Here is a 24,777-nt window from a genome sequence, read left to right on the forward strand (position 1 = left end):
GGGGTCTGTACCTCTGTTGACTTCACCGACTACAGCTCAGCCTTCAACACCATAGTGCTCTCCAAGCTCGTCACTAAGCTCAGGGCCCTGGGTCTGAAACCCTCCCTCTGCAACTGGGTCCTGGACTTCCTGACAGGCTGACCCCAGGTGGTGAAGGTAGGCAACAGCACCTCAATCACGCTGATCCTCAACACGGGGGCCCCACAGGGGTGCGTGCTCAGGCCCCTCCGGTACTCCCTGTTCACCCATGACTGTGTGGCCACGCATGTCTCCAACTCAATCATCAAGTTTGCTGCTGAAACAACAGTGGTAGGCCTGATTACCAACAACAACAAGACAGCCTACAGGGAGGAGGTACTTGCCTTGGTCAAATGGAAAATACCCTCTGCCTCAATCGTGTACTACAGGACCAGAGAGAGCATTGCCCCCTCAAGAGAGGGTCAAAAGCTTGAACTTCCACGACGTACACATCACTGACATACTGAAATGGTCCCTTCACACCGACAGTGTGGTGAAGCCGCAACAGCGCCTCTTCAACCTTAGGAGACTGAAGAATTTCAGTTTGACCCCTAAGACCCTCAAGAACATTTGCAGATGCACCATTGAGAGCATCCTGTTGGGCTGTATCACCGCCTGGTACGGCAATTGCACCGTCCGCAAACGCAGGGCTCTCGAGAGGGTGATGGGGTCACGGGGGCACACTGCCTGCCCTCCAGGACATCTACAGCACCCGGTGTCACAGGAAGGCCAAGAAGATCTACAAGGACCTCAGCCACCCGAGCCCCAGACTGTTCACCCCACTACCATCTACAAGACAGACACAGTACAGGTGTATCAAAGCTGGGACCGGGAGAATGATAAACAGCCTCCTCTGTCCAGTACCCTGCCCTCTGCCCAGTACCCTACTCTGCCCCTTAGTCACTGTCACTAGCCGGCTACCACCGGGTACTCTACCCTGCACCTTAGAGACTGCTTCCCTATCTACATAGTCATTGAACACCAGTCACTTTGACAATGTTTACATATCTACTGGTGTACTAAATGTTTTATTATTTAGACATTTTGGATTGTGTTGATATTGATTGATAGGTACTAGGAACATAAGCATTTTGCTGCACCCGCCATAACACCTGCTAAACTGTGTACGTGACCCATACAATTTGACAGTCAGGGCAGCACAAACGCACTGACATGCCAACAGAGGAGCATGAGCACAGCAGCTAAACTCCAGTGTTGCCAGCTTCAGTCGAATGGCGAGTTCCAGATCAGTAGAGACATTCTTCTAGCCATCATAGTGACTGAGTGCTGAGTAGACGCTTATGGGCTGAACTCGCATTGGGGGAGGGTACTTAGCTGTGTGTGCACATTCACACAAGGTTCCTATCGCCTTGTACATGTCAGTAGAAACATGCAAGTGTTGTGCACACGCGAGCGCATGCACCTACACACACAACAAGGCCAGTGAGCAGTGCACAGGCCTTTCAGGGGGCAGGTGCACAAACATTTTTGTCATTTAGCAGACACTTCTATCCAGAGCGACTTACAGGACCAATTATGGTTAAGTGCCTTGCTCAAGGGCACATGGACCAATGTTTCACCTAGTCGGCTCGGGGATTCGAACCCAGCGACCTTTTGTCCCAACGCTCTTACCCGGTAGGCTGCCTGCCGCCGTCAACAAAACAAAGGAGCTGATCGTGGACTACAGGAGACAGCAGAGAGAGCATGCCCCCATCCACATTGACGGGGCCGCAGCGGAGAGGGTCAAAAGCTTCAAGTTCCTTGGCGTGCACATCACCGAGGACCTGAAATGGTCCCTTCACACCGACAGTTTGGCGATGAACGCGCAGAAAACCAAAATCGGCTTTCAAAATTCAGATTTCAAAATTCATAACATACTGCCTCTGTAGCGATTACTATATTTATTTTTCGCATAGGCCTATTTATTTCTGCAACAACACACACACACTCATCCCAAATTCAAAGCAAGCTAGTTACGGTGCCTCCTAATGGCATGATTGACATGGGGAAAAGAGGGTAGGCTATCAGTTGATGTTGATGATTGATGTAAATCTGCTAGTTAGCTACCTCACATTTTTATTTTATTTAACTAGGCAAGTCAGTTAAGAACAAACTCTTATTTACAATGACGGCCTAGGAACAGTGGATTAACCACCTTGTTATTTGGGGGCCGATTGTGATTTATCTTTAATGCTCTTAAATAATAAAGTTCATAATATAGCCCAATACACATCATCTTCTACCTCATGATACAGTATATGGCTGTCTGGATAGTGGCTTGTGTAGATATTTTTAGTATATGGTTGTTAGCTAATCTAAACTAACTGTGTTCAGTGCTTAGGCCCAGTTTGTAAATCGGGAGGTGCTGGAATGAAAAGTGAGCGTGAGAAGGGTATTCTTTTTTTAACCTTTATAATAAAGCATTGCATGCATATCATCACATTTGCGTTAGTGACATAGAGCAGTAGAGTCCAAGCACTTGCAGAAGTTGTACACATGGGGACAATTTATAGTAGCCTTTTTTGTTGCCACGTAATTAAAGCATTTTTATGCAATTCTATGTAATTGTACATGACTGGAGACTTGGGCAGAAACCTTTTTAACACTGCACAAATGATTGAAATGACAGGCTACTTTGACACTGACAAACAAAGAATCTGAGCTCAATAAAAACGGCCGCGTCTTGAATCCATCAATAGCCTAGGTCTATGTTGTTATGTTGTGTTGCCACCATGCTGTGTTGTCATGTGTTGCTGCCTTGCTATGTTGTTCTCTTAGGTCTCTCTTAATGTAGTGTTGTCTCTTGTTGTGATGTGTGTTTTGTCCTATATTTATTTTTCATTTTTTAATCCCAGGCCCCTGTCCCCCGCAGGAGGCCTTTTGCCTTTTGGCAGGCCGTCATCGTAAATAAGAATTTGTTCTTAACTGACTTGCCTAGTTAAATAAAGGTTAAATAAATAAAAATAGAATGTACTGTATGTGGAGGAAATTGTAGTCCGAAAAACATTGCCAGTATCACTGGCTCACTGCCAGCGATGGCCGATGTGCTCGTGACAAAAGCCTACCTTGCTCTTATTTTACTTTGTAAAACAGCGTTCGCTCAATGGGCCTAGTTGGAAGTGAATCAAATATTTTGGTAGCCTACAGCAGATCAGTCTTCGCTTTTCAGCAGGAGCCATTCGCTTTCCAACCTGTGTTTTCCCGCTAGTGTATTTAAAATATACTTAAAGGTCTGTTTTGTCTGTATGCTGTTCACTGACAGATTTCTAGTATGTTCCATAGCTATGCCTTGTTATTGGCTACACACATTTTTTTTAAAGAAGCTATTGATCCTGTGTGGCTAAGTTATAGGCCTACTCAGGTGTAGTAGGCTGTTCTGAATCATTTCGTTTATTTCGGAATAGACAGCATTAATTCTAAAACTTCTGCACATTTATTTCAAATGATCATGGGTGCTGCAGCACCAGCACTGTTGATATGTAAACTAGGTAGATAGTGACACACTCGACCGGTGACCACATTTCCACCCGTGCATGTTTGGATACTGGGTGCACGCAATCTCTGTACAGGGCAGACTGGGAAAAAGGCACAACTGGGTGCACGTGAGCGCCGTACAGGGCAGGCCAACGGACGGGGTAGGGGTGGTGAACCTGACGACATCATGACGACTTGGGGGCAGTGGGTTCAGAACAACGGCAAAAACTGTATACAAAAGAATAGATCTCCACCACCCAAAAGGGCACTTGGCGAGTGCTAAGGCAAAGGGGCAGGTGCTAGAGCACAGGTAGACCCCTATCTGTGCACATGCCTGCCAGTGGGTCAAAATCATCATGTGTAGAGAATCATGCACTTCCGACACACAGAGCAGAGCAGTCATCCACTGTTCAGGGGGGAGGGGATCTTTACCAAGGACATATACACCTATAAACCCGCAAGGCTGTGGACTCACCTGACCTCCCTGTCCTTGTCCTCCCTCTCTTCCCCGACATGCTGCCTCTCACTCCATTCCATTCCTCTGATCTCTCTCTGCTTCACCGCTCTCCAAGTGCTAGACCTTCTCTCAGTCTGGCCGGTAAAATCTTCAGCTTCTACGGGGCTCCTGAGTGGCACAGTGGTCTAAGGCACTGCATCTCAGTGCTAGAGGTGTCACTACAGACCCAGGTTCGATTCCAGGCTGCGTCACAACCGCCTGGGATTGGGAGTCTCATAGGGCGGCGCACAATTAAGCCCAGCTTTGTCTGGGCTTGGCAGGGGTAGGCCGTCCTTGTAATTAAGAATTTGTTCATAACTGTCTTGCCTGGTTAAACAATTTTTTTTTAAAGTGATGCCTCATCTCCTCTCTGGGACTGTGAGCTATGTGTTCCTGGTGTTTTGACGGGGCAGCCAGAGGCTCTAACCCTGAGCAGACGGCCGTATCGATAAATCCAGGAGTCATCAGTCCTGTGACTGTCTGGCCATGACTGGGCCAGTGGTACTGGGACAAGGATCTCCCCGGCCATTACACTCTAACACCCCGGCAGTAGTTCTTCTCAAAGGACACCCCACATTACCCCGTAATACCATGGGCCAGAATCATGACCCACTTTAAGTAGCTAGGAATTTTGATCAAGAACCCAAATCTCTTTAAGAGAAAAATTATCAACATGGTCAAGGTTAATCAAACAGCATCATTGAATTTGAGAGACATTCAGTAGAGCTGCCCTATAAGCTATCTGTTTCTGATGTGAAAGGGTTCCCTGTTTAAGCAAAGACGAAAACACAACTGATAGTTAAAGGTAATTTATAGTGGCAAACAGAGTAAACATCCCATAGCTAAGTAAGGGGATAAAAAAAATGGAAAAGTGTAGGACTTTCCCCTGGAAAATTAGTTTCCCATGGATTTATTTAAGTGAGACCCCTAAGGCCCCAGACCAAAATTCCAACACCAGCTTATTCAATTGAAACTAATAGAAGCCAAATTCAACAGATGGAGAGCATTATGTTGAACTATGCAATCACATTACCTTCCACAAAAGAATGGAGTACAGAGAGTGGAAGAGTAAGGGAGGAGAGAGGAATGGAGTACAGAGAGTGGGAGAGTAAGGGAGGAGAGAGGAATGGAGTACAGAGAGTGGAAGAGTAAGGGAGGAGAGAGGAATGGAGTACAGAGAGTGGAAGAGTAAGGGAGGAGAGAGGAATGGAGTACAGAGAGTGGAAGAGTAAGGGAGGAGAGAGGAATGGAGTACAGAGAGTGAGAGAGTAAGGGAGGAGAGAGGAATGGAGTACAGAGAGTGGAAGAGTAAGGGAGGAGAGAGGAATGGAGTACAGAGAGTGGAAGAGTAAGGGAGGAGAGAGGAATGGAGTACAGAGAGTGGGAGAGTAAGGGAGGAGAGAGGAATGGAGTACAGAGAGTGGGAGAGTAAGGGAGGAGAGAGGAATGGAGTACAGAGAGTGGAAGAGTAAGGGAGGAGAGAGGAATGGAGTACAGAGAGTGAGAGAGTAAGGGAGGAGAGAGGAATGGAGTACAGAGAGTGGAAGAGTAAGGGAGGAGAGAGGAATGGAGTACAGAGAGTGGAAGAGTAAGGGAGGAGAGAGGAATGGAGTACAGAGAGTGGGAGAGTAAGGGAGGAGAGAGGAATGGAGTACAGAGAGTGGAAGAGTAAGGGAGGAGAGAGGAATGGAGTACAGAGAGTGGGAGAGTAAGGGAGGAGAGAGGAATGGAGTACAGAGAGTGGAAGAGTAAGGGAGGAGAGAGGAATGGAGTACAGAGAGTGGAAGAGTAAGGGAGGAGAGAGGAATGGAGTACAGAGAGTGGAAGAGTAAGGGAGGAGAGAGGAATGGAGTACAGAGAGTGGAAGAGTAAGGGAGGAGAGAGGAATGGAGTACAGAGAGTGGGAGAGTAAGGGAGGAGAGAGGAATGGAGTACAGAGAGTGGAAGAGTGGAAGAGTAAGGGAGGAGAGAGGAATGGAGTACAGAGAATGGAAGAGTAAGGGAGGAGAGAGGAATGGAGTACAGAGAGTGGAAGAGTAAGGGAGGAGAGAGGAATGGAGTACAGAGAGTGGGAGAGTAAGGGAGGAGAGAGGAATGGAGTACAGAGAGTGGAAGAGTAAGGGAGGAGAGAGGAATGGAGTACAGAGAGTGGGAGAGTAAGGGAGGAGAGAGGAATGGAGTACAGAGAGTGAGAGAGTAAGGGAGGAGAGAGGAATGGAGTACAGAGAGTGGAAGAGTAAGGGAGGAGAGAGGAATGGAGTACAGAGAATGGAAGAGTAAGGGAGGAGAGAGGAATGGAGTACAGAGAATGGAAGAGTAAGGGAGGAGAGAGGAATGGAGTACAGAGAATGGAAGAGTAAGGGAGGAGAGAGGAATGGAGTACAGAGAGTGGAAGAGTAAGGGAGGAGAGAGGAATGGAGTACAGAGAGTGGAAGAGTAAGGGAGGAGAGAGGAATGGAGTACAGAGAGTGGGAGAGTAAGGGAAGAGAGAGGAATGGAGTACAGAGAGTGGAAGAGTAAGGGAGGAGAGACGAATGGAGTACAGAGAGTGGGAGAGTAAGGGAGGAGGGAGGAATGGAGTACAGAGAGTGGAAGAGTAAGGGAGGAGAGAGGAATGGAGTACAGAGAGTGGAAGAGTAAGGGAGGAGAGAGGAATGGAGTACAGAGAGTGGAAGAGTAAGGGAGGAGAGAGGAATGGAGTACAGAGAGTGGGAGAGTAAGGGAGGAGAGAGGAATGGAGTACAGAGAGTGGGAGAGTAAGGGAGGAGGAGTAGATTCACTCCCAAAAACAGTAACAAAGTGAATTTAAAAAAAAACATAATCCCTTGTTGACCTAAAAACAGTGTAGGCTAAAGCATAAGAGTATACCATGACTACACCATTGTAGGCCTACTGTTGTACATTGTGCTGCCTCACATCCAAGACCACACACACTGATGCTTATTGTTCAGGCAAGCAGGCAGATAAAGTAATGTCTCTGGTTTGTTCATTGGCCATGAAGGTCTTAGTTTCCATGTTATCTCATTGTTGTCGTTCTCCACAGTAACCAGTGTTTGAAGGAGAAGCTTTACAATAATGGTAAGAGGCACGCTGAAGGATTACAGACTTGGACTGAAGAGGCACCGTCCTGGCTCACTATGTTTCTCTCGAACTCCAGTTATTATTCATGTGTGTAGTCTAAGTCTTGCCAGGGCTGCCAGTGACTCCACACACATAAACGGACCAGTTTTCCAGCATTGGTCCCTCACTGGGTCAATAATTGGATGACCTGGGGTGGAGAGTGTAGGGGAGAGGACCGGCTGCTCCAGGAGTCCTCTGCTGCCAAGTTCAGTAGACGAGATGAGATCCAGACAACTCCACTGCCCCAGCCAAGGACCCCTACTCAGTCTCTCCCCCATGCCCCACACCATAACATACACTAAGTCATTATCGCCTTCAGATGGAACACATTCCCCATCAGCCCTTCCTTTGTCGTACTCTAAACACTCTTGAGTTAAGGCTGTTGATGTGAGAGGCTCACCCCCGCCCCCCCCTCTCATTCCCCGAATCCATGCCCTTCCTATGCGACGGGGGAAACCAAGATGAGGGGACTACAACAAAACAATTACAAAACATCTCAGAAATCCAGACCTATTTAAAGTTAACCCTTGAGCTCTTCTGTGAAGCTCATCTTTAAAAATGTTTTTTAAAAGGGTATAATCTCCAAGTTTACTTTGAAGATATCGCCCATTATTAGCTAGCATCTGCACAGCCCTTTGGGCCATTTTCCTATCTATCACACCACCAGATAGTCGCCAGACCCCGTGGCCATAGAAACCCACTCGTATTACTGTTTAAAAGAAGGAAAGAAGGAAAGAGACTGGGGCAGGAGAAGAGACTGTGGGGGTGGGGGGGGGGACCATCCTGAGAAAGCTAGCTCATGGTGGTGATGTAACAAGGCTGTTGGAAAACGACGAGCGTGCCATTAGTTTGTTTTAAATTCTTGCCCAATCGTTTCATGTTGTTGTCAACCTGCCTCTGTGCGTTGCCGATGGCAGGCCGACAGGCTCTGCCTGTTCATCCCACTACCATCTAGAAGGTGGCGACAGTACAGATGCATCAAAGCTGGGACTGAGAGACTGGTAGCCTGGAGATAAACAACGTCTAGCTGAAACAGTCACCACTAGCCGGCCTCCGACCAGTACCCGGTCCTGAACCTCAGACATTGTCACCTTCCGGCTACCACCCGGTACTCTACCACGCACCTTAGAGACTGCTGCCATATGTACACAGATCCATTGAACACTGGTCACTTTAGAAATGTTTACATACTGTTTTACCCACTTCATATGTATATACTGTATTCTGGTCATGGCTCATCCTATATATGATTATTTATACTCAGGTCCGGAAGCTAATTTCCTGCAATTCTATCCATTTTGCTATGGGGTTTTGTACTGTATTCTCGACAGAGCTCACTCTAATATTTCTACTACTGTACATTGCATTTTAGTTACACTGCTTATTGTATAAATGATTGGAGAGAGGCGCAGGAATACGTAATAGGGGGTTTTAATACTCCACCCAAAAATACAACATGCCATGAAAAGGCACGGGGACAAAGCCCAAAACAAACATGTATACAAAAACACAGGGATGTAAGCCAAACAAAAGAGTGAGGTTAAACTTCTAATAAATACACGGGACGAGACCCGTAAAACAAAGGACGGGACGAGACCCGTAATAACAATTGTGCAATACTACACAGGACGAGACCCGTAATAGCGAGCACACAATACACGCAGCACGAAAGCCGAAACAACAAAGCACAGGTACTCACAAGACCAACGGACATTGGAACATTAGAAAGAGGAGGAAGGGAAGCGCTACTGAGGTACACTATAGTATATTTTGGTAGATAGAAAGTGCTCTTTGGTAAAAGGTGTAAATAGGTCATCAAAAAGAAAGGAGGACCAAGGCACTCTTCATATAATAAATTAAAATGCCTTTATTAGTATGGCATGTTCAATAGAAACAAAGTTGTTAAAAACCGACGCGTTTCGGCTGCATGGCCTTCGTCAGGGAGTACATTGGAACATTAACTGACCACACAATGGCGAACAGAGGGCACATATCTACAATTACTAATCAGGGGAAATAGGACCCAGGTGTGCGTAATTAGACAAGACAGTCCGGGGTTGGTGGTAATGAACCAGTTCAGTGACACCTAGAAGCCGGTGACGTAGAACTTGGGATCTCGTGCACGGAATGAGCAGCAGTACCGGAGGGATCCGTGACAGTACCCCCCACCCCCTGGCGCATTGCACTAGCAGCGGGACGACACTGGCCTCGGGGACAACCACAGGGATGAGGTGCGGGTCGGTCAGGGCAGGCAGAGGGGGAGGTTCCGGGTGGAGAGCCAGTTGCTGCTTCAGAGGTAGCGTTGTCAGATGAGATAGTTGCAGCTGCAGAAGTTGCGGCTGCGTCGGACTGGCCAGTTGTCGTGGTTGCAGCTGCGTCAGACTGGCCAGTTGTCGTGGTTGCGGCTGCGTCGGACTGGCCGGTTGCGGCTGCCGGGTCGGACTGGCCAGTTGCAGCTGCCGGACTGCCAGTTGTCGAAGTTGCGGCTGCGTCGGACTGGCCAGTTGTCGTGGTTGCGGCTGCGTCGGACTGGCCAGTTGTCGTGGTTGCGGCTGCGTCGGACTGGCCAGTTGTCGAAGTTGCGGCTGCGTCGGACTGGCCAGTTGTCGTGGTTGCGGCTGCGTCGGACTGCCAGTTGCAGCTGCCGGACTGCCAGTTGCCGAAGTTGCAGCTGCGTCGGACTGGCCAGTTGTCGTGGTTGTGGCTGCGTCGGACTGGCCGGTTGCGGCTGCCGGGTCGGACTGGCCAGTTGCAGCTGTCGGACTGGCCATTTGTCGTGGTTGCGGCTGCGTCGGACTGGCCAGTTGTCGTGGTTGCGACTGTGTCGGACTGGCCATTTGTCGTGGTTGCGGCTGCGTCGGACTGGCCAGTTGTCGTGGCTGCGACTGTGTCGGACTGGCCATTTGTCGTGGTTGCGGCTGCGTCGGACTGGCCAGTTGCAGCTGCCGGACTGCCAGTTGCAGCTGCCGGACTGCCAGTTGCCGAAGTTGCGGCTGCGTCGGACTGGCCAGTTGTCGTGGTTGCGGCTGCGTCGGACTGGCCAGTTGCAGCTGCCGGACTGCCAGTTGCAGCTGCCGGACTGCCAGTTGCCGAAGTTGCGGCTGCGTCGGACTGGCCAGTTGTCGTGGTTGTGGCTGCGTCGGACTGGCCAGTTGTCGTGGTTGTGGCTGCGTCGGACTGCCAGTTGTCGTGGTTGTGGCTGCGTCGGACTGGACGCTTGTGTACATTAATCTGGTGTAGATACATACAGATTCCATTTGGATTACTTTTACAGTGCTATTTGTGTTGTTAATTGGATTAATTCTGGCATGTCTTCATTTCTTTCTTTTTACTTTTGGATTATGTGTGTATTGGTTTGTATTGCTCAGTGTTGCTGCGCTGTTGTTGCAAGAAACACAAGCATTTCGCTGCACCTGCGATAACATGTGCAAATCTGTGTACGCGACCAATAATCTTTGATTTGATTTGTTCCATGATCTGTTATTGAAGGTTATTATCTTGGAGGGGCCTGACAACTGATTGACAGCTTGAAGAGAATAGGTCAATGAGTGATAAAGAGAGGCCTAGACTAGGGCAATGTTAAACTATTGTTTCTACTGTGATAGCCTTAAACGCAACCTATAGCTAAGACTCTCCTCCCCTTCTCTCTCTGCCTCAACTCAGATCATGGAGACAGCATCAATCAGGAAGGGCTTTCAGTGTAGCCTTCCATAAGTAGTTGGTGCTGACTCCCTAGAGTTTGAAGAGGAGAGAAAGGGATTAATGCAGAAGAGTGACTAAACCCCAAAAGTGAAGTGAGAGGACAGGAGAACAGAAAAGACGGTCTTCGAGTCATTTTCTAACTGACCCACCCCACCACAGCGAGTCAGACCAGTAAAATATGCATGCTTACAAAGCTAATGGCATATCAGCATATAGATGCAGCCTATTTCAGGGAGAAGAGTTGTGGAGAACGTCAGTTTGGGGATTTGTCTGTGATTTGTTCACAGTATAAACAGATCAATCCCTCGTCTCATTGATTGGACTCCAGGTTAGCTGACTGCAGACTCCAATTAGCTTTTGGAGAAGTCATTAGCCTAGGGCTAGTGGTTCACAATTTTACAACCTACACTGTGAATGTTTAAATGATGTATTCAATGTAGACAAGAAACATACAATAATTTGTGTGTTATTAGTTTAAGCACACTGTGTTTGTCTATTGTTGTGACTTAGATGAAGATCAGATCAAATTTGATGACCAATTTATGCAGAAATCCAGGTAATTCCAAAGGGTTCATATACTTTTTCTTGCCACTGTAGCTAAAAATAACCCAGTGCCAGCTTGTCTCTCGATCTCTGCCATTTTGGTCGTGTGTACTGCAGACCCTTAAAGATGCTCAATTGACCGAAAGGATTCTCTTGGACAACTCAGAGTTGGTTTCAGACTAGACATTTACAGTGTATGTTTTCCGCTGCTCATTCACATCTATTCGTAAAAACATCATTACGCCAGATTTGACATAGACTTGACACAAATTAATACTGTGAATAAGCAACAAAAAAATGGCCTTGAGTGCTTCTGTCAAGCCCATCATTTCTCTCTCTTTTGTTGTTGAAATCGCCAAGCTTTAGCGCTGAAGCTATTCCCCGAGTAGCATGTAGCATCTGTGCAGCCCTTTGGGCCTTTTTCCCATCTATCACACCACCAGATAATCGCCAGACCCCGTGGCCATGGAAACCTATTCATGTATGAATGTTACTTTGTTGACAAATGACTTGAGGGAAAGAGATTGGGGGAGGAGAAGAGACCGCGGGCCGGAGGGGGAAAGAGGACAGGATCGTCCTGAGAGAGCTAGCTCATGGTGGGGATGTAACAAGGCTGTTGGAAAACAACGAGCGTGCCATTACTTTGTCGTGGTTGTTTTCAATTATTGCCCAATCGTTTCATGTTCTTGTCAACCTGCCTCTGTGCGTAGCTGACGGCTGTGTCTGTTTGTTTGTTTGTTCCATAATCTGTTTAGAAGAAAGGTCATTATCTGACAGGGGCCTGACAACTGACTGACAGCTGATTTGAAGAGAATAGGTCAATGAGTGATAAAGAGACGCCTAGATTAGGGCAATGTTACTGTGACAGCCTTAAACGTAACCCATAGCTAAGACCCTTCGAATTGACCTCCCCTTCTCTCCCTGCCTCAACTCAGATCACGGAGTAGCCTTCCATAAGTAGTTGGTGCTGACTCCCTAGAGTTTGACGAGGAGAGAAAAGGATTTATCCAGAAGAGTGACTAAAGCAGACAAGTTGAGCGAAAGGACAGAAGTGGACAGAAGAATAGAGTCAAAACAGCCAGCTCCAGTCAGCTGTTCTAGCACACTCTACTGGTGTTTTTCAGTCATTCAGAAAGTCCTAAACGTATTTTAGTTCTTATTGGTCAAGGTCACGCTACTCGTTCTCCTGCATTGAGGTCACATACCTTTGCAGTTTAGATGTTCTATTGTGACTGCAGCTTAACGTAACTGCCAAGAGATCTTTATGTCTTGTGGGTTTGGAGCCAGGTAGCATCTGTTGTCAATAATTATAATGTGTTGAGCTTGTTAGTTAGCTCGCGCTCTCCCATTTGCGTGAGTGCTAGCATTAGCATTTGTATTCAGAATGCATTAGGATTTAGCATGCTTATTAGCCATTAGCCGTTTGTTTGCATTTCTCATGCATGGTGACAGGCTATATTATTAGTGTATATTGCTCATGCTATAATTCAGCAATAAAGCCAGAGGGGGTGTGGTGTATGGCCAATATACCACGGCTAATGGCTGTTCTTACGCACGACGCAATGCAGAGTTCCTGGATACAGCCCTTAGCCGTGGTATATTGGCCATATACCACAACCCCCCGAGGTGCCTTATTGCTATTATAAATGGGTTACCAACGGAATTAGACCAGTAAATTGTACATTTGTGTAATACCTGTGGAATACGGTCTGATATACCACGGATTTCAGCCAATCAGCATTCAGGGCTTGAACCACCCGGTTAATAATCTGGGTTATATTCTAATTATATTCTGTAGACATTTCTATATTTGCTATATTTTTGTTTATGTACAGGACCACTAGTTTATGGGGCCTGTTAACTAGTTAATTTATGCTAGGCCTTATTACAGTGTTGTACCCTAGCTTGTACTTTCATGTCATGCACATTATATCAGTGCTACAGCCGAAATGTATTTATCCTTTCTTTTCAGAACCACAATCATTTTCAGACACAATTCATGTCCGTTCTCACTGAATGGTGGTCAGATGTGTGTGATGTGTGTATGAATGTGGACATCTCCTCCCATTAAACTCCCCTTAACCTGGACATCCGCCTCGTCGTTGTTCTTAAGGCCGGTGGCGGTTGCTTCCGGCCTTAAACCAGCACCTAAGGTTTCTTTTCACATTCACGGTCCTTCGATTCTCTACAACCCTACCCATATCTTTCAAGTATAACATAGTCATTTTCTAACTGATCCACCCCACCACAGCGAGTCAGGCCAGTAAAATATGCATGCTTACAAAGCTAATGGCATATCAGCATATAGATGAAGCCTATTTCAGGGAGGAGAGTTGTGGAGAACGTCAGTTCGGTGATTCGTCTGGGATCTGATCACAGGATAAATGGAGAAATCCCTCTTGAATATTTCAGCCCATCGGAGACAATTTACCCGTCTGATCAGATCTTGCAAGTGAAGGACTACTGTGATGCTTGACTAACCATGATTGTTCAACCATTTAACATAAATTACCATCTCGCAGATCTAGCCACCTGTTTGCCTATCCACCATATGGAGATGGGATGGACAGCTACGTGACCAAAGGCAGTGGGATGTCTCAGAGAAATAACCCTTACTGCACATGTAGCAGTGGCTAAAAATAACCATGTACCAGATTGTCTCTCGATCTCTTCCATTTTGGTCGTGTGTACTGCAGACCCTTAAAGATGCTCAATTGACCGAAAGTATTCTCTTGGACAACTCAGAGTTGGTTTCAGACTAGACATGTTTTCCGCTGCTCATTCACATCTATTCGTTGTAAGATTATTATGATTTGACATAAATGTAAGATCATTTAGATTTTACATAAATGAATACTGTGAATAAGCAAAAATAATTCTGTCAGCAAAGAATCAAACAAAATGTCTCCCTTTCCCTCTCCCTCTCTGTGCCTTTCCTCCCCTCTCTGTATAGCTGTGTCTGGCTGCCAGGGAGTAACAGGTTGTCTCTGCTGCGGTGGCCCCTGAGCTTGGCTGTTGTCTTCAGCTCTCCTCTCCTGGTGACGAGGACACAGAGAGACAGAGCTCATGCAGCCACGTCTGGCCCAGCTAAACCAATTGGGTATGAGCAGTGAGGGCAGCTGGACAAATCCGCACAGCACTGTGACACAGATCCCCCACTGGATTCTTATAGACGACCACATCAGTCTCTGCGCCCTGCAGATGACCCTTGCGTGTGTGCTGATATTGTGTGTGTGTGTGTGTGTGTGTGTGTGTGTGTGTGTGTTTGTGTGTGAAAGGGCTTTCTCTGTGTGTTCCACCACAGCAGAGACAACCTGCTGATAATTTGTCACAGTGTTTCACAGCGTGTTTCACCTTAGTATCACACTCTCTGTGTGTGTGTGTGTGTGTGTGTGTGTGTGTGTGTGTGTGTGTGTGTGTGTGTGTGTGTGTGTGTGTGTGTGTGCTAGTCTAGAGCTACTTATTAGCCACAGAGCTCAGAACTCAGGCAGGCGAAGAAAGGCTTTGGTTTAAGGAGCCAAAATACAGAGTCTCTCAATATAATACGATTCAAGCGGCACTGAGTGTGCGATTATGTTTGAACAGTGTAACTGTGCATCCTCCCTCCTGGTTATATTTCACCCTAGCAACAGCTGCACCTCACACGCAAACGTCCACGTCCACACACCCACACATAGATCTCAGTTTCATTGAGTGAATGACCAGCGTCTCTGTGTTTAAAGTACATTCCTTCCTACTGTGTGTAGTGCAGCCAGCCTTTAGCTTCCTGGCCCCACACCTTTAGTGACTTGCGGGCAGTCGGCATGAGACCTGTCGCCACGCGTTACGGCCCCGTGTTGTCTCCTCCGCGCTTGTATGTAAACGCATCGCGGTGTCCTGACTCATGAGACTGAGAAATCCGTGTGAATATGTACGTCCCACGATGAACGGCGCGTAAACGTCTCCGTGTGTATGAGCAGTGTGTGAACCCGTGTGTGTGTGAGACGGGGTGCGTGTGTGTGCGAATCGGTGAGATTGTGTGAGAGACGGTGTGTGTGTGTGAGAGAGTTGGTGTGTGAGCGAGAGAGACGCTGTGTGTGTGTTACACGAGGCACATGTGTCTGAGCGGATCTCCGTGCTCAGCAGTGACTTTCCCAGTGGGAAGGAGTCTCATGGCTGTATGCATTTTGCTGTGCTGCTCACCTCCCCTCAGGAGCACACACTGAGGTAAACCAGACATCACAGTCTGTACACACACACGCACAGATGCTCGCACGCACGGATGCACACACGCCCACATCCACACACAGACATTTTCCTTTGCATTACAGGCCTTTATAACATTGATATACAGTTTCTGACGTCTGGTCTGATGAACATTCATGGCTCTATATAAGCCCGTCTACAAGTCTTCAATATCTGAGGGGTGCACGTATTTTAACAAATGACACAGTTGACTCCCCCCCCCCCCCGAGAAATTGCCCTGATAAATATGGTGTATGAATCATGACGATACGGATTATCTTAGTTAGGAAAGTGATCCATTTCTGTTGCTTAACAAAATGACAGACTCATCGTTACACGTGGAATGCCAACTACGGACATTTGCGTTTTAAGGGGGGGGGGGGGGGTGACTTCAGGGGACATTCTCCTCAGACTGACGTCAAGTCATCATGAGTCATGAGGACAAGTACACGATCCCTCTCCCGCTGCGAAGTTTTGTTGGAATGTTCGGAAAGGGTTGGGATGAAGCAGAAGTCAAATTTCAGTTGGACCTTTTGTGTACGACTGCCAAATAAAGTGATGTTAGTCTTGTGTTTTGGACTACAGCCGCCCCACCACGTTTCTGTGTCAGTGTTAAGAACAAGCAAGAACAAAGAAGGTGTGTAGTTGTAGTGCACACTCATTGATCTTACACATTAATTGGAAGAAAAAGAAAATTGTTTAAAAAAACAGCAAGGTCAAAGTCTTTCTCAAGAAAGGCAGTTTCCTTTAACACACTGCCCACACACATTTAAAAAAATCCTCTACTCGCTTCCTTAACACACACACATTATGGCCTTCCGTCAATGGCTAGAGGAGTGCTTTGTGTCACAAAATGGTGGTCAAGTGTTCAATGAATCGTATCAATATCTTTCGGGAAACTGAAACAGTTCTAAGAGACTAGCAAGACTCATCATCCAGAGCAAAACAGTTTCACAAGACCGGCTCAATCCATAGCCAAGATGTTCATACCATAACTGTTCCACAAGATAAACCACCTTAAAACCCAGAGACATTTCCTTACCTTTACTTAACTAGGCAGGTCAGTTAAACAGGCCCCCCTCCCCACCAAAGAAAGAACATATGTTACTCAAATTTTGCCAAAACTGCATACCAGACCAAGTCGGTTAGTTCCACGCAACAAATCCAATTTACAACAACCATTTACACAATTTGATTAAACAGGGCCCTTCATTCTACTTCAAATTTATTCTCAGTTTTTTGTTTTTGACAAGTCTAAAAGCACTAGCCAAGAGGAAAATGGAGGGTCTAAAGAATTTGCATTTCAGACACAACGCCTCAGTCTTCTCTGTCTGTGTGCTGTGTGACCAGGGTTAAATCTGAGGTGTGTTTACATCCGCTATACTGGATATGCACATGATGCCTCGGCATTTCAGCTCTTGTGCCATGCAGATAGAAAATTGGACGGAGAGTGAGGAACCCTCTGCGACGACATTCACTATTTAAAGAAGGTGGATTTCAAATCCTTTTCTGAAAGAGCACACTACATTTCCAGGACATATTTTGCAAGATACAGTCCGTCGGCGTACACCATCATTCAGAAGTTGACCATTTTGAGGTCCGTGATTAGCCTACTATTTTACAACAGCTATGATTTATTTTACATTCTACACTATTACTCAAGGGGAGACGAATCCCTCTCTTCTACCACCTAGCAGACTCTAATATCCATGATTTAATTCCATCCGTTTATCCATTATTTTTTATTCTCTACACTATAAGTCTGGCCCAGTGGTTATCCCCAACAGATGATTCAACAGAGAGCAATTTGTGTGTTTTGAATGGATATAGGAGAAGAGCACATCCGTCATGATAATACTGATGGGGAGGGGATGGTGTTCATTTTTCTGCTGCCACACAGAATCTGCTACTCATCCCTCTCTCAGCACTGGGTCCAGAGAGGCTGGTCTCCCTGCTGACCCCCCCCCCCCCCCCCCTCATCCCTACAGTGGCCGGGTCTCCCACACACTCTCCAGGGACTAAAATGAGAGCTCAGGATTAAGGGGGCTGGTCCAGTGGTTGTAGAGGGGGACAGCGATAGACTGCCTAACAAATGTGTCCAACAGTCCCATGGAGGAAATGAAGAGAAAGGCCAAAACACACCTAAATCTAAAAGCAGAGAGGACAGGAAGATATTGGGGAAAAGGGGCGAATGAAGGGTTGACTCAATGGTCATCTCACCAAAGAGGAGACACAGAATAAATAGATATCATCCATATTTAATACAAACCAATACGCAGGATTCATGACTAGAGCTTTTTCTGTGCTATGTAAAATGGATCTGCATTTTGTAGACAGACATTGTATTGTGTTCCTGCAGCTTGGTGCAAAGTCATTGTGACACATTGAAGTTAATCCCAGTCTGTCCGTGTTAAATACTACACAGATACCGGATGTACACTGAACCAAAATATAAACGCAACATGCAACAATTTCAAAGGTTTTACTGAGTTACAGTTCATATAAGGAAATCAGTAAATTGAAATAAATTAATTAGGCACTAATCTAGGGATTTCACATGACTGGGAATACAGATATGCATCTGTTGGTCACAGACACAGTACCTTTAAAAAAGTAGGGGCGTGGATCAGAAAACCAGTCAGTATCTGGTGTGACCACCATTTGCCTCACATCTCATTCTCATAGAGTTGATGAGGCTGTTGATTGTGGTTGGTGGAATGTTGTCCCACTCCTCTTCAATGGCTGTGTGAAGTTGCTGGATACTGGCGGGAACTGGAAAGCGCTGTCGTACGCGTCGATCCAGAGCTCTCCAAACATGCTTAATGGGTGACATGTCTGGTGAGTATGCAATCCATGGAAGAACTGGGACATTTTCAGCGTCCATGTATTGTGTACAGATCCTTGCAACATAGGGCTGTGCATTATCATGATGAAACATGAGGTGATGGCGGCGGATGAATGGCACGACAAATGGGCCTCAGGATCTCGTCTGCATTCAAATTGCCATTGATAAAATGCAATTGTGTTTAGCTTGGGGCACTCTGTTCAGAACGTTGTCATCAGCAAACCTCTCGCCCCCACACAACCCCATACACGTGGTCTGCGGTTGTGAGGCCAGTTGGACGAAATACCAAATTCTATAAAACAACGTTGGAGGCGGCTTATGGTAGAGAAATTAACATTAAACTATTTGGCAACAGCTTAGGTTGACATTCAGCACGCCAATTGCACGCTCCCTCAAAACTTGATACATCCGTGGCATCGGGTTGTGTGACAAAGCTGCACATTTTAGAGTGGCCTTTTATTGTTCCCAGCACAAGGTGCACCTGTGGAATGATCATGCTGTTTAATCAGCTTCTTGGCAAAGGAGACGTGCTCATTAACAGTTGGACAACATTTTAGAGAAATACGCTTTTGTGTGTATAGAACATTTCTGGGATCTTTTATTTCTGCTCGTGAAACATGGGACCAACACTTTACAGGATGTGTTTATATTTTTTGTTCAGTGTATATTTCAAGTGCATAATAATGGAACAGGAACTCATTACAGTAACATAAGAATGGAATATCCAGGCTATGTCTTGGGTTAACCATATTAAGTGATGGGAGTGCCTCTGACTGAACCAGTTACAGATTAATTAAATATATCCTGGGAGAGGGAAGTTGGTCAAAATGAATACTTGCATGGATTAGAGAATCAGGTGGTTAATGAAGCAACACCCACAGAATGGAGAGAAATGGAATAGCTGGCTATGGGAAGGAAGGCCGTTTCTGCAAATCACGGTATAGCGTCTTCCACTGTCTACGACTCACTTTGCGCCTCTAATAACATGTATAATAATTGAATTGTTATATAATACTAATGTCATAAAAAAAGAAAGGATAAATCATGTTTAATGTTACCATATTCGCATGAGACAAAAACACACCATTAAGATATTCTGAATAGCCTAACAACCTTTCAAAAAAAAAAAAAAAACGTTTTAAAAAGGTATATGTACATCTTGACAACTACATTTCCTTTGTGTGTTGTCTTATTGTGTAAAGATGCACAGTAGCAAATACTAAACACCATGAACAATCGCTAACGCTCCAGAGCCTATTGTCCCCAACTCATCGACTGTGGCTAAGGCACGCTTGCTAATCCCATTCATTGAGCGCACTGCACATTATCGTTAATGAATCTATGTAGTAGACAAGCACTAGTTCCTAAAGGCTATATACATTTAAATTAAAGGCATACTACAAAAGATCATCCAACATGACAACTGTCAATATTCTGTAACAAAGGATAGGCTAATGAAGTGCATGTTGACATGTACAGTAAACCAATACACTTATTTTAAATAACCATATATACAATTAACCAGTAGTAGACTATTCATTTGAGATGGACAAACGGATTGCACGCACACAATAGATTGACGTCGCACAATCCGCCTCTCCGATCACATGTGCATGCCGGTGTGGTCGGCTGAGAGTTGCCCTCCTGGTAATATTAACGTACAGTAGGCCTGTAGGCAACATAACGGTGAAACAGGCAATGCAAAATGTATATCACAAATTATGAAAAAAATAGCCAATGCAAAAATGTGCATTCGATTTGCCATTGTTGCAAAGGCGCATTAGTTACCCAAGGCTAACCAACACGCACTACGGAACACAACCTCGTGCAGACAATGAATAGGCAAATAAAGAGCAGTATCATTATTGAATATGGTAGAAATTCTTACCGCTATGCGAGTCTGTGAAGATGCTTTAATATACAGTAGATACGGTGTTCCCGTGAAATTATTTGTCGGTTCTGGCTTTACACACAGTCCAAAATTGAATTTGTCGGTGTTGATATCGTTGGCTCCAAATCGCAAGTGAACTTGAAGAGTATCTCATCACATCAGGGAAGGCTTGTGCATTCGTTGTCCATGTTCCGAGGATAACTAGTATTATCTCGTGATACGAGTACGTCGATTAAAGCGAAGTTCTCTGCTGCGTAAAATGCATGCCAAAATCCCAATGAGCGCATTCCAGAACAGTCTTGTCATTTTGGTAGCCTATTATTCTCGGCTCTAAAGGCTTCTTTGCATATGGAACACTAGCATCATCTTCTCAGACAAATTATTGAGAGCAATCGTTATTTTGTACATGTCTGTCGCTGAATTGGCTTGCCGCAATTCTACATTTCGAACAAAGCCACGAATCGCTCACATCTTATTGTCCCTTCATGGATCGGTTCATCGTCGGAAAACCAGAGAGTTGATGTTTTGTGCAAGTGATTTCAGCTGGTCTAATCCACCTCAATCCGACAGTGACTTCTCCTCACGTATTTATTATGGCAGGCGGGCGTTTGTTCACCATTTGGCATGGAATAGTCGCTGACTAGACTTCGAGGTGACACGTTTTGGTTGAAGATACGACGACACCGGAGAGTGACAGCTCGATTTTCTGTCAGAAGCGCAGTGGTGTCGATGTGATGCGAAAGAACGGTGGGATGTTGCGCATCTTTGACAGTGCGCGTGCCCGTCAGTTTACGCGTCTTGCTTGGATTGTACACATTTTGGAACTCATCATACACAACATCGCGGAGCCAATTCCTTTGCATTAACAGATAACCATTTAAACATACGAGCTATAACTGGGGGAGGGAACATTTCAATTGAACAAATTCAATTGTGTAAAACTTAACCTTACCTTGAACTGTCTGCAGAATTAGAAGTGCAAAAAAACAAAGTGAACAATATTGTCATAACCTCTAGCTATTTTTTCTCCAAATTAAATGTTAGATTTTATGTTAGAGTAACCCAATCACCATCTAATTCCCTATTAACTCATAAACCCATAGAATGTTAACATTGCCTCAATAGCTAATTCAAAATCGAATTGACTGTACTTACCCTAAAAATGGCTGATGTAAGACTTACGTTTCTTATGAAAGGAGCTGTTGCGCTGACAACACGTTTTCTACATCCATCACTGAGAAGCGCGGGAAGAGACACGGAAAGTAACAACAGTAGAACAATGCAGGTCCTTTTTGACATAACCTTGGGGCAATGAAACGGAGAGTGACAACGGAACCGGGTTCCCGCTGTGACCAGTGGCAGTCCCTCATCCTCTCTCCATAGTTATAGCGCCTGTCAAATCAGGACAGGCTTGACAGGATTGGTTGGGTCTGGGCTCTGCCTGTGAGGGCGCCCAGAGAAGAGGCTGATGCCAGGTTTACACTCGTTAGTTCTGTTCAGTTGCTGCTGCTCAACACCAAGAGCCCGAGGAGAGAGGAAAGTTGGGATCCCAATACGACTTTGATGACTTCACTCTGTTGGATGACCCATAATGCAGTGTGTAATTGACAATCTCCACCGCCAGGCCCAAGACAACAGTGTACCAAGGGGAAGATTAAGTTCCAAAGAGTACCTTCCATATCATGATCCCATGGAGTCAAATCTTCCATTCTTGATTCACTGGAAAGAAAGTTAACATTCTCACTCCTGCTCCATACTGGAAGGAACATAGTCACTCCATCCATCCATCCATCCATCCATCCATCCATCCATGCCATTCTCTAACTAACTGCTCAGTACTGAGAGAGGTGGGGTCTGGTGTTGACCTGCCTTTGTGTGAAGCCTCAAGCCAGCGAACACATGGCTAATTTGGCTAACTGAAACCAGGCTAGTTAAGTTTGAGGCCTAATTCTTCAATGTGGTTCCAATGTACTCCACCCCCTGTCTCGCTTTTCCGGGCAGGCATGTGTCTGTGCAGCCATCCCCAGCCCGACTCTCCCTGCCTAGCTGGCTGTGTTCTGCAGTGTGGCATGACCTCTACAGATCCTGTGATCTCTCATCATCGGAGGATGATGATTCAGTGTTTTGGGTCCTTCAGGTGCCCTAGGGGTGAGGGAGTCACACAGTCATGTGTTTTTTTTCCTTTCCCTTTGTTTGTTCAGTATTCCGACCTTGCCGGACCACCACTTGCCACGGACCGGCCGGCCAGGCAGCAATGGCGCCCCCGTGTGCCTCTAGGACATGTGCCGACTATTCAGGAAGGGAAGGATGGAGGGGAGGTCAGAGCAGCCACAAACCCTGCACCCCATTAAAGGATTAGGAAATAACCTCTACGTATACATACAGCTCTGTCATCAAGCCACCTACTGTCTACCACTCTCTAGTCATGCTAAAGGGAGAAATAGATTTAGCATTTAGCCACCAGTCACTGCTCAGTCTACCGGTACTGTGGTTGGTCGCACTAACAAACTAATGAAAATAATATATATTATTACATTTCTTATCACAGTAGACATGCATATGTCTTCTGCTGGGAGGTGGACATGAGAGGAATGTATGTGACTGCTTGTGATGTAGAGGTGAGACTGAAAGAGAAAGAGGTGTAGGAGAAAATAGACCGAGGAGATGAAAGACTAGCGGGGAGGAAAAGCGGAGCGATCGAGCAGATGAAAAGGAGGATGAAAAGAGACAGATGAGAGGAGAGAGGGTGCCCTCAGCCAGGCCATAGCAGAGAGCAGTCTCTAGTGTCTCTCGTTTATACTTAACAACAGAGTCCACAGATTGCAGCGAGCGCTCAGGGGACGTGCATTCAGACCGGCAGGAACCGCTGCCATCCGCCCCGCTGCCCAGGGCCACGCACGAGCACAACTCACGCCAGCCAACACGGGGTAGGGAGAGAGATGGGACCACTGCAGAGGGTTAAAAGACACATTCACACACTGTACAGGACATACCAGCAGTGTGGGAGAGGGATTTGATCATATACAATGTCACAACAGATGCCATCGAAGGAGGGGAGGGGACTTGGTTATATAGCAACAAACTGACTCTTGTAAATGCCGTGTTTGACACTGACGACATTGGACGGGCTACATGTGCAAGATACAAAAAGTAAAGTCATAAAACCTTTATAAAGTTGCATTTAAAGGCCCAGTGCAGTCAAAAACCTGATTTCCTTATGTTTTATATCTATTTCTACACTATGAGTTTGGAATAATACTGTGAAATTGTGAAAATTATGATAATGCCCTTTTAGTGCAAGAGCTGTTTGAAAAGAACAGCTGAAATTTCAGCCTGTTTTGGTGGGATGGAATTCTGACCTGCCAGGTGACATTAAATTAGTTAATAGGCTAATAAGTAAGAGGGGTCCAAACCTCTCTGCCAATAACAGCTAGTTAAAAAGGTTCCCCTCCAAGACAGTCCTAGCAAAATTCTTGCTTGAGAAATTTCTCTTTGGTAAGAAGCTATGTTTATTTTTTTAACCATTTTAATTTAACACAATCACTTAATCGTTACCCAGAAATGATTTGATACCTTAGATAAAAAATGGCTGCATTGGACTTTTAATAACCTGCTGGAACATTCAACAGTGTGTGGGACCGGGGTACATTTTTTGTTTTACATGACTAAACACACTGAAGATATCTCAGTCCCCATATCTCCATGTACCGATGTCTCAGCGAATGAAAACCAAACCCATAGAGTTCTCACGATTGACATTCAGTCAAAATGTCAAAGCTACCCAATACCTTTTTTTTAACCCTCCAGGTCCAGTCCCGTCCCCCACCCTGCGTCTCCGTGTCCATTCGAGTTATCGTGATGGGCATACAGCTGAGATGTCAGAGGTCTCTAGGTGTGACAGCCAGAGTTAACCACACACCAAGTCATCAAAACAAGGGAATAATCCATTATTAGTCAAGTGTACTGAAACAAGCCCTGCTTCCTTACTCTTAGAGTGGTTATATTTAAGCTATTATGCAAATATGTCACGAGTCTTTGCCAAATTTTGTATCTCAGAGCCAATTCCTTGTGCACTCAGACTTTAGTTGGGTCACATTTACATTTACATTTAAGTCATTTAGCAGACGCTCTTATCCAGAGCGACTTACAAATTGGTACAAATTGGTCACAGTGGTCACAGTGGAAAAAGCATTGGGAATCATTGACTTCATACTTACTCTAACATTTATCATCAGGGCACCAAGGAGGAGGCTCAGTCAGCAATAAAACCATCAGTCTGACCTTCATTCTCCCATCATGCTACCTTTCTCAATCTGTGCTCAATTCTTTCTCAAAAACCCACTGGAGAAGAAGGTCCTAGGGGAGGGACCTTTGACTGTCGTGGAAAATTGCAAGATTATGTTATAATGCTTGTATTGCATTATAATGGTTGTTTTATTCGAAAGAAGAGAGTATTGTGTGTGT

The 24,777-nt window shown here is 45.8% G+C and overlaps 1 protein-coding gene across 2 annotated transcripts in view; it reads right to left on the minus strand.

The window, feature by feature from the left end:
- The window catches only part of LOC129833007 (gap junction gamma-1 protein-like), a 66,585-nt gene extending 43,477 nt beyond the window's left edge, over positions 1 to 23,108 (minus strand). The window contains exon 1 of one of the 2 annotated variants that reach the window (XM_055897219.1): positions 21,469 to 23,108. The gene's annotated coding sequence lies outside the window, so the exon portion shown is untranslated. Of the gene's footprint in view, positions 1 to 20,310; positions 21,424 to 21,468 lie in introns of those variants that run through there. The other variant, XM_055897218.1, reaches the window with a different exon arrangement.
- Between the last annotated feature and the right edge of the window lie 1,669 nt (positions 23,109 to 24,777).

Source organism: Salvelinus fontinalis, chromosome 34 (assembly GCF_029448725.1).
Source record: "Salvelinus fontinalis isolate EN_2023a chromosome 34, ASM2944872v1, whole genome shotgun sequence".
Lineage (NCBI taxonomy): Eukaryota > Metazoa > Chordata > Actinopteri > Salmoniformes > Salmonidae > Salvelinus > Salvelinus fontinalis.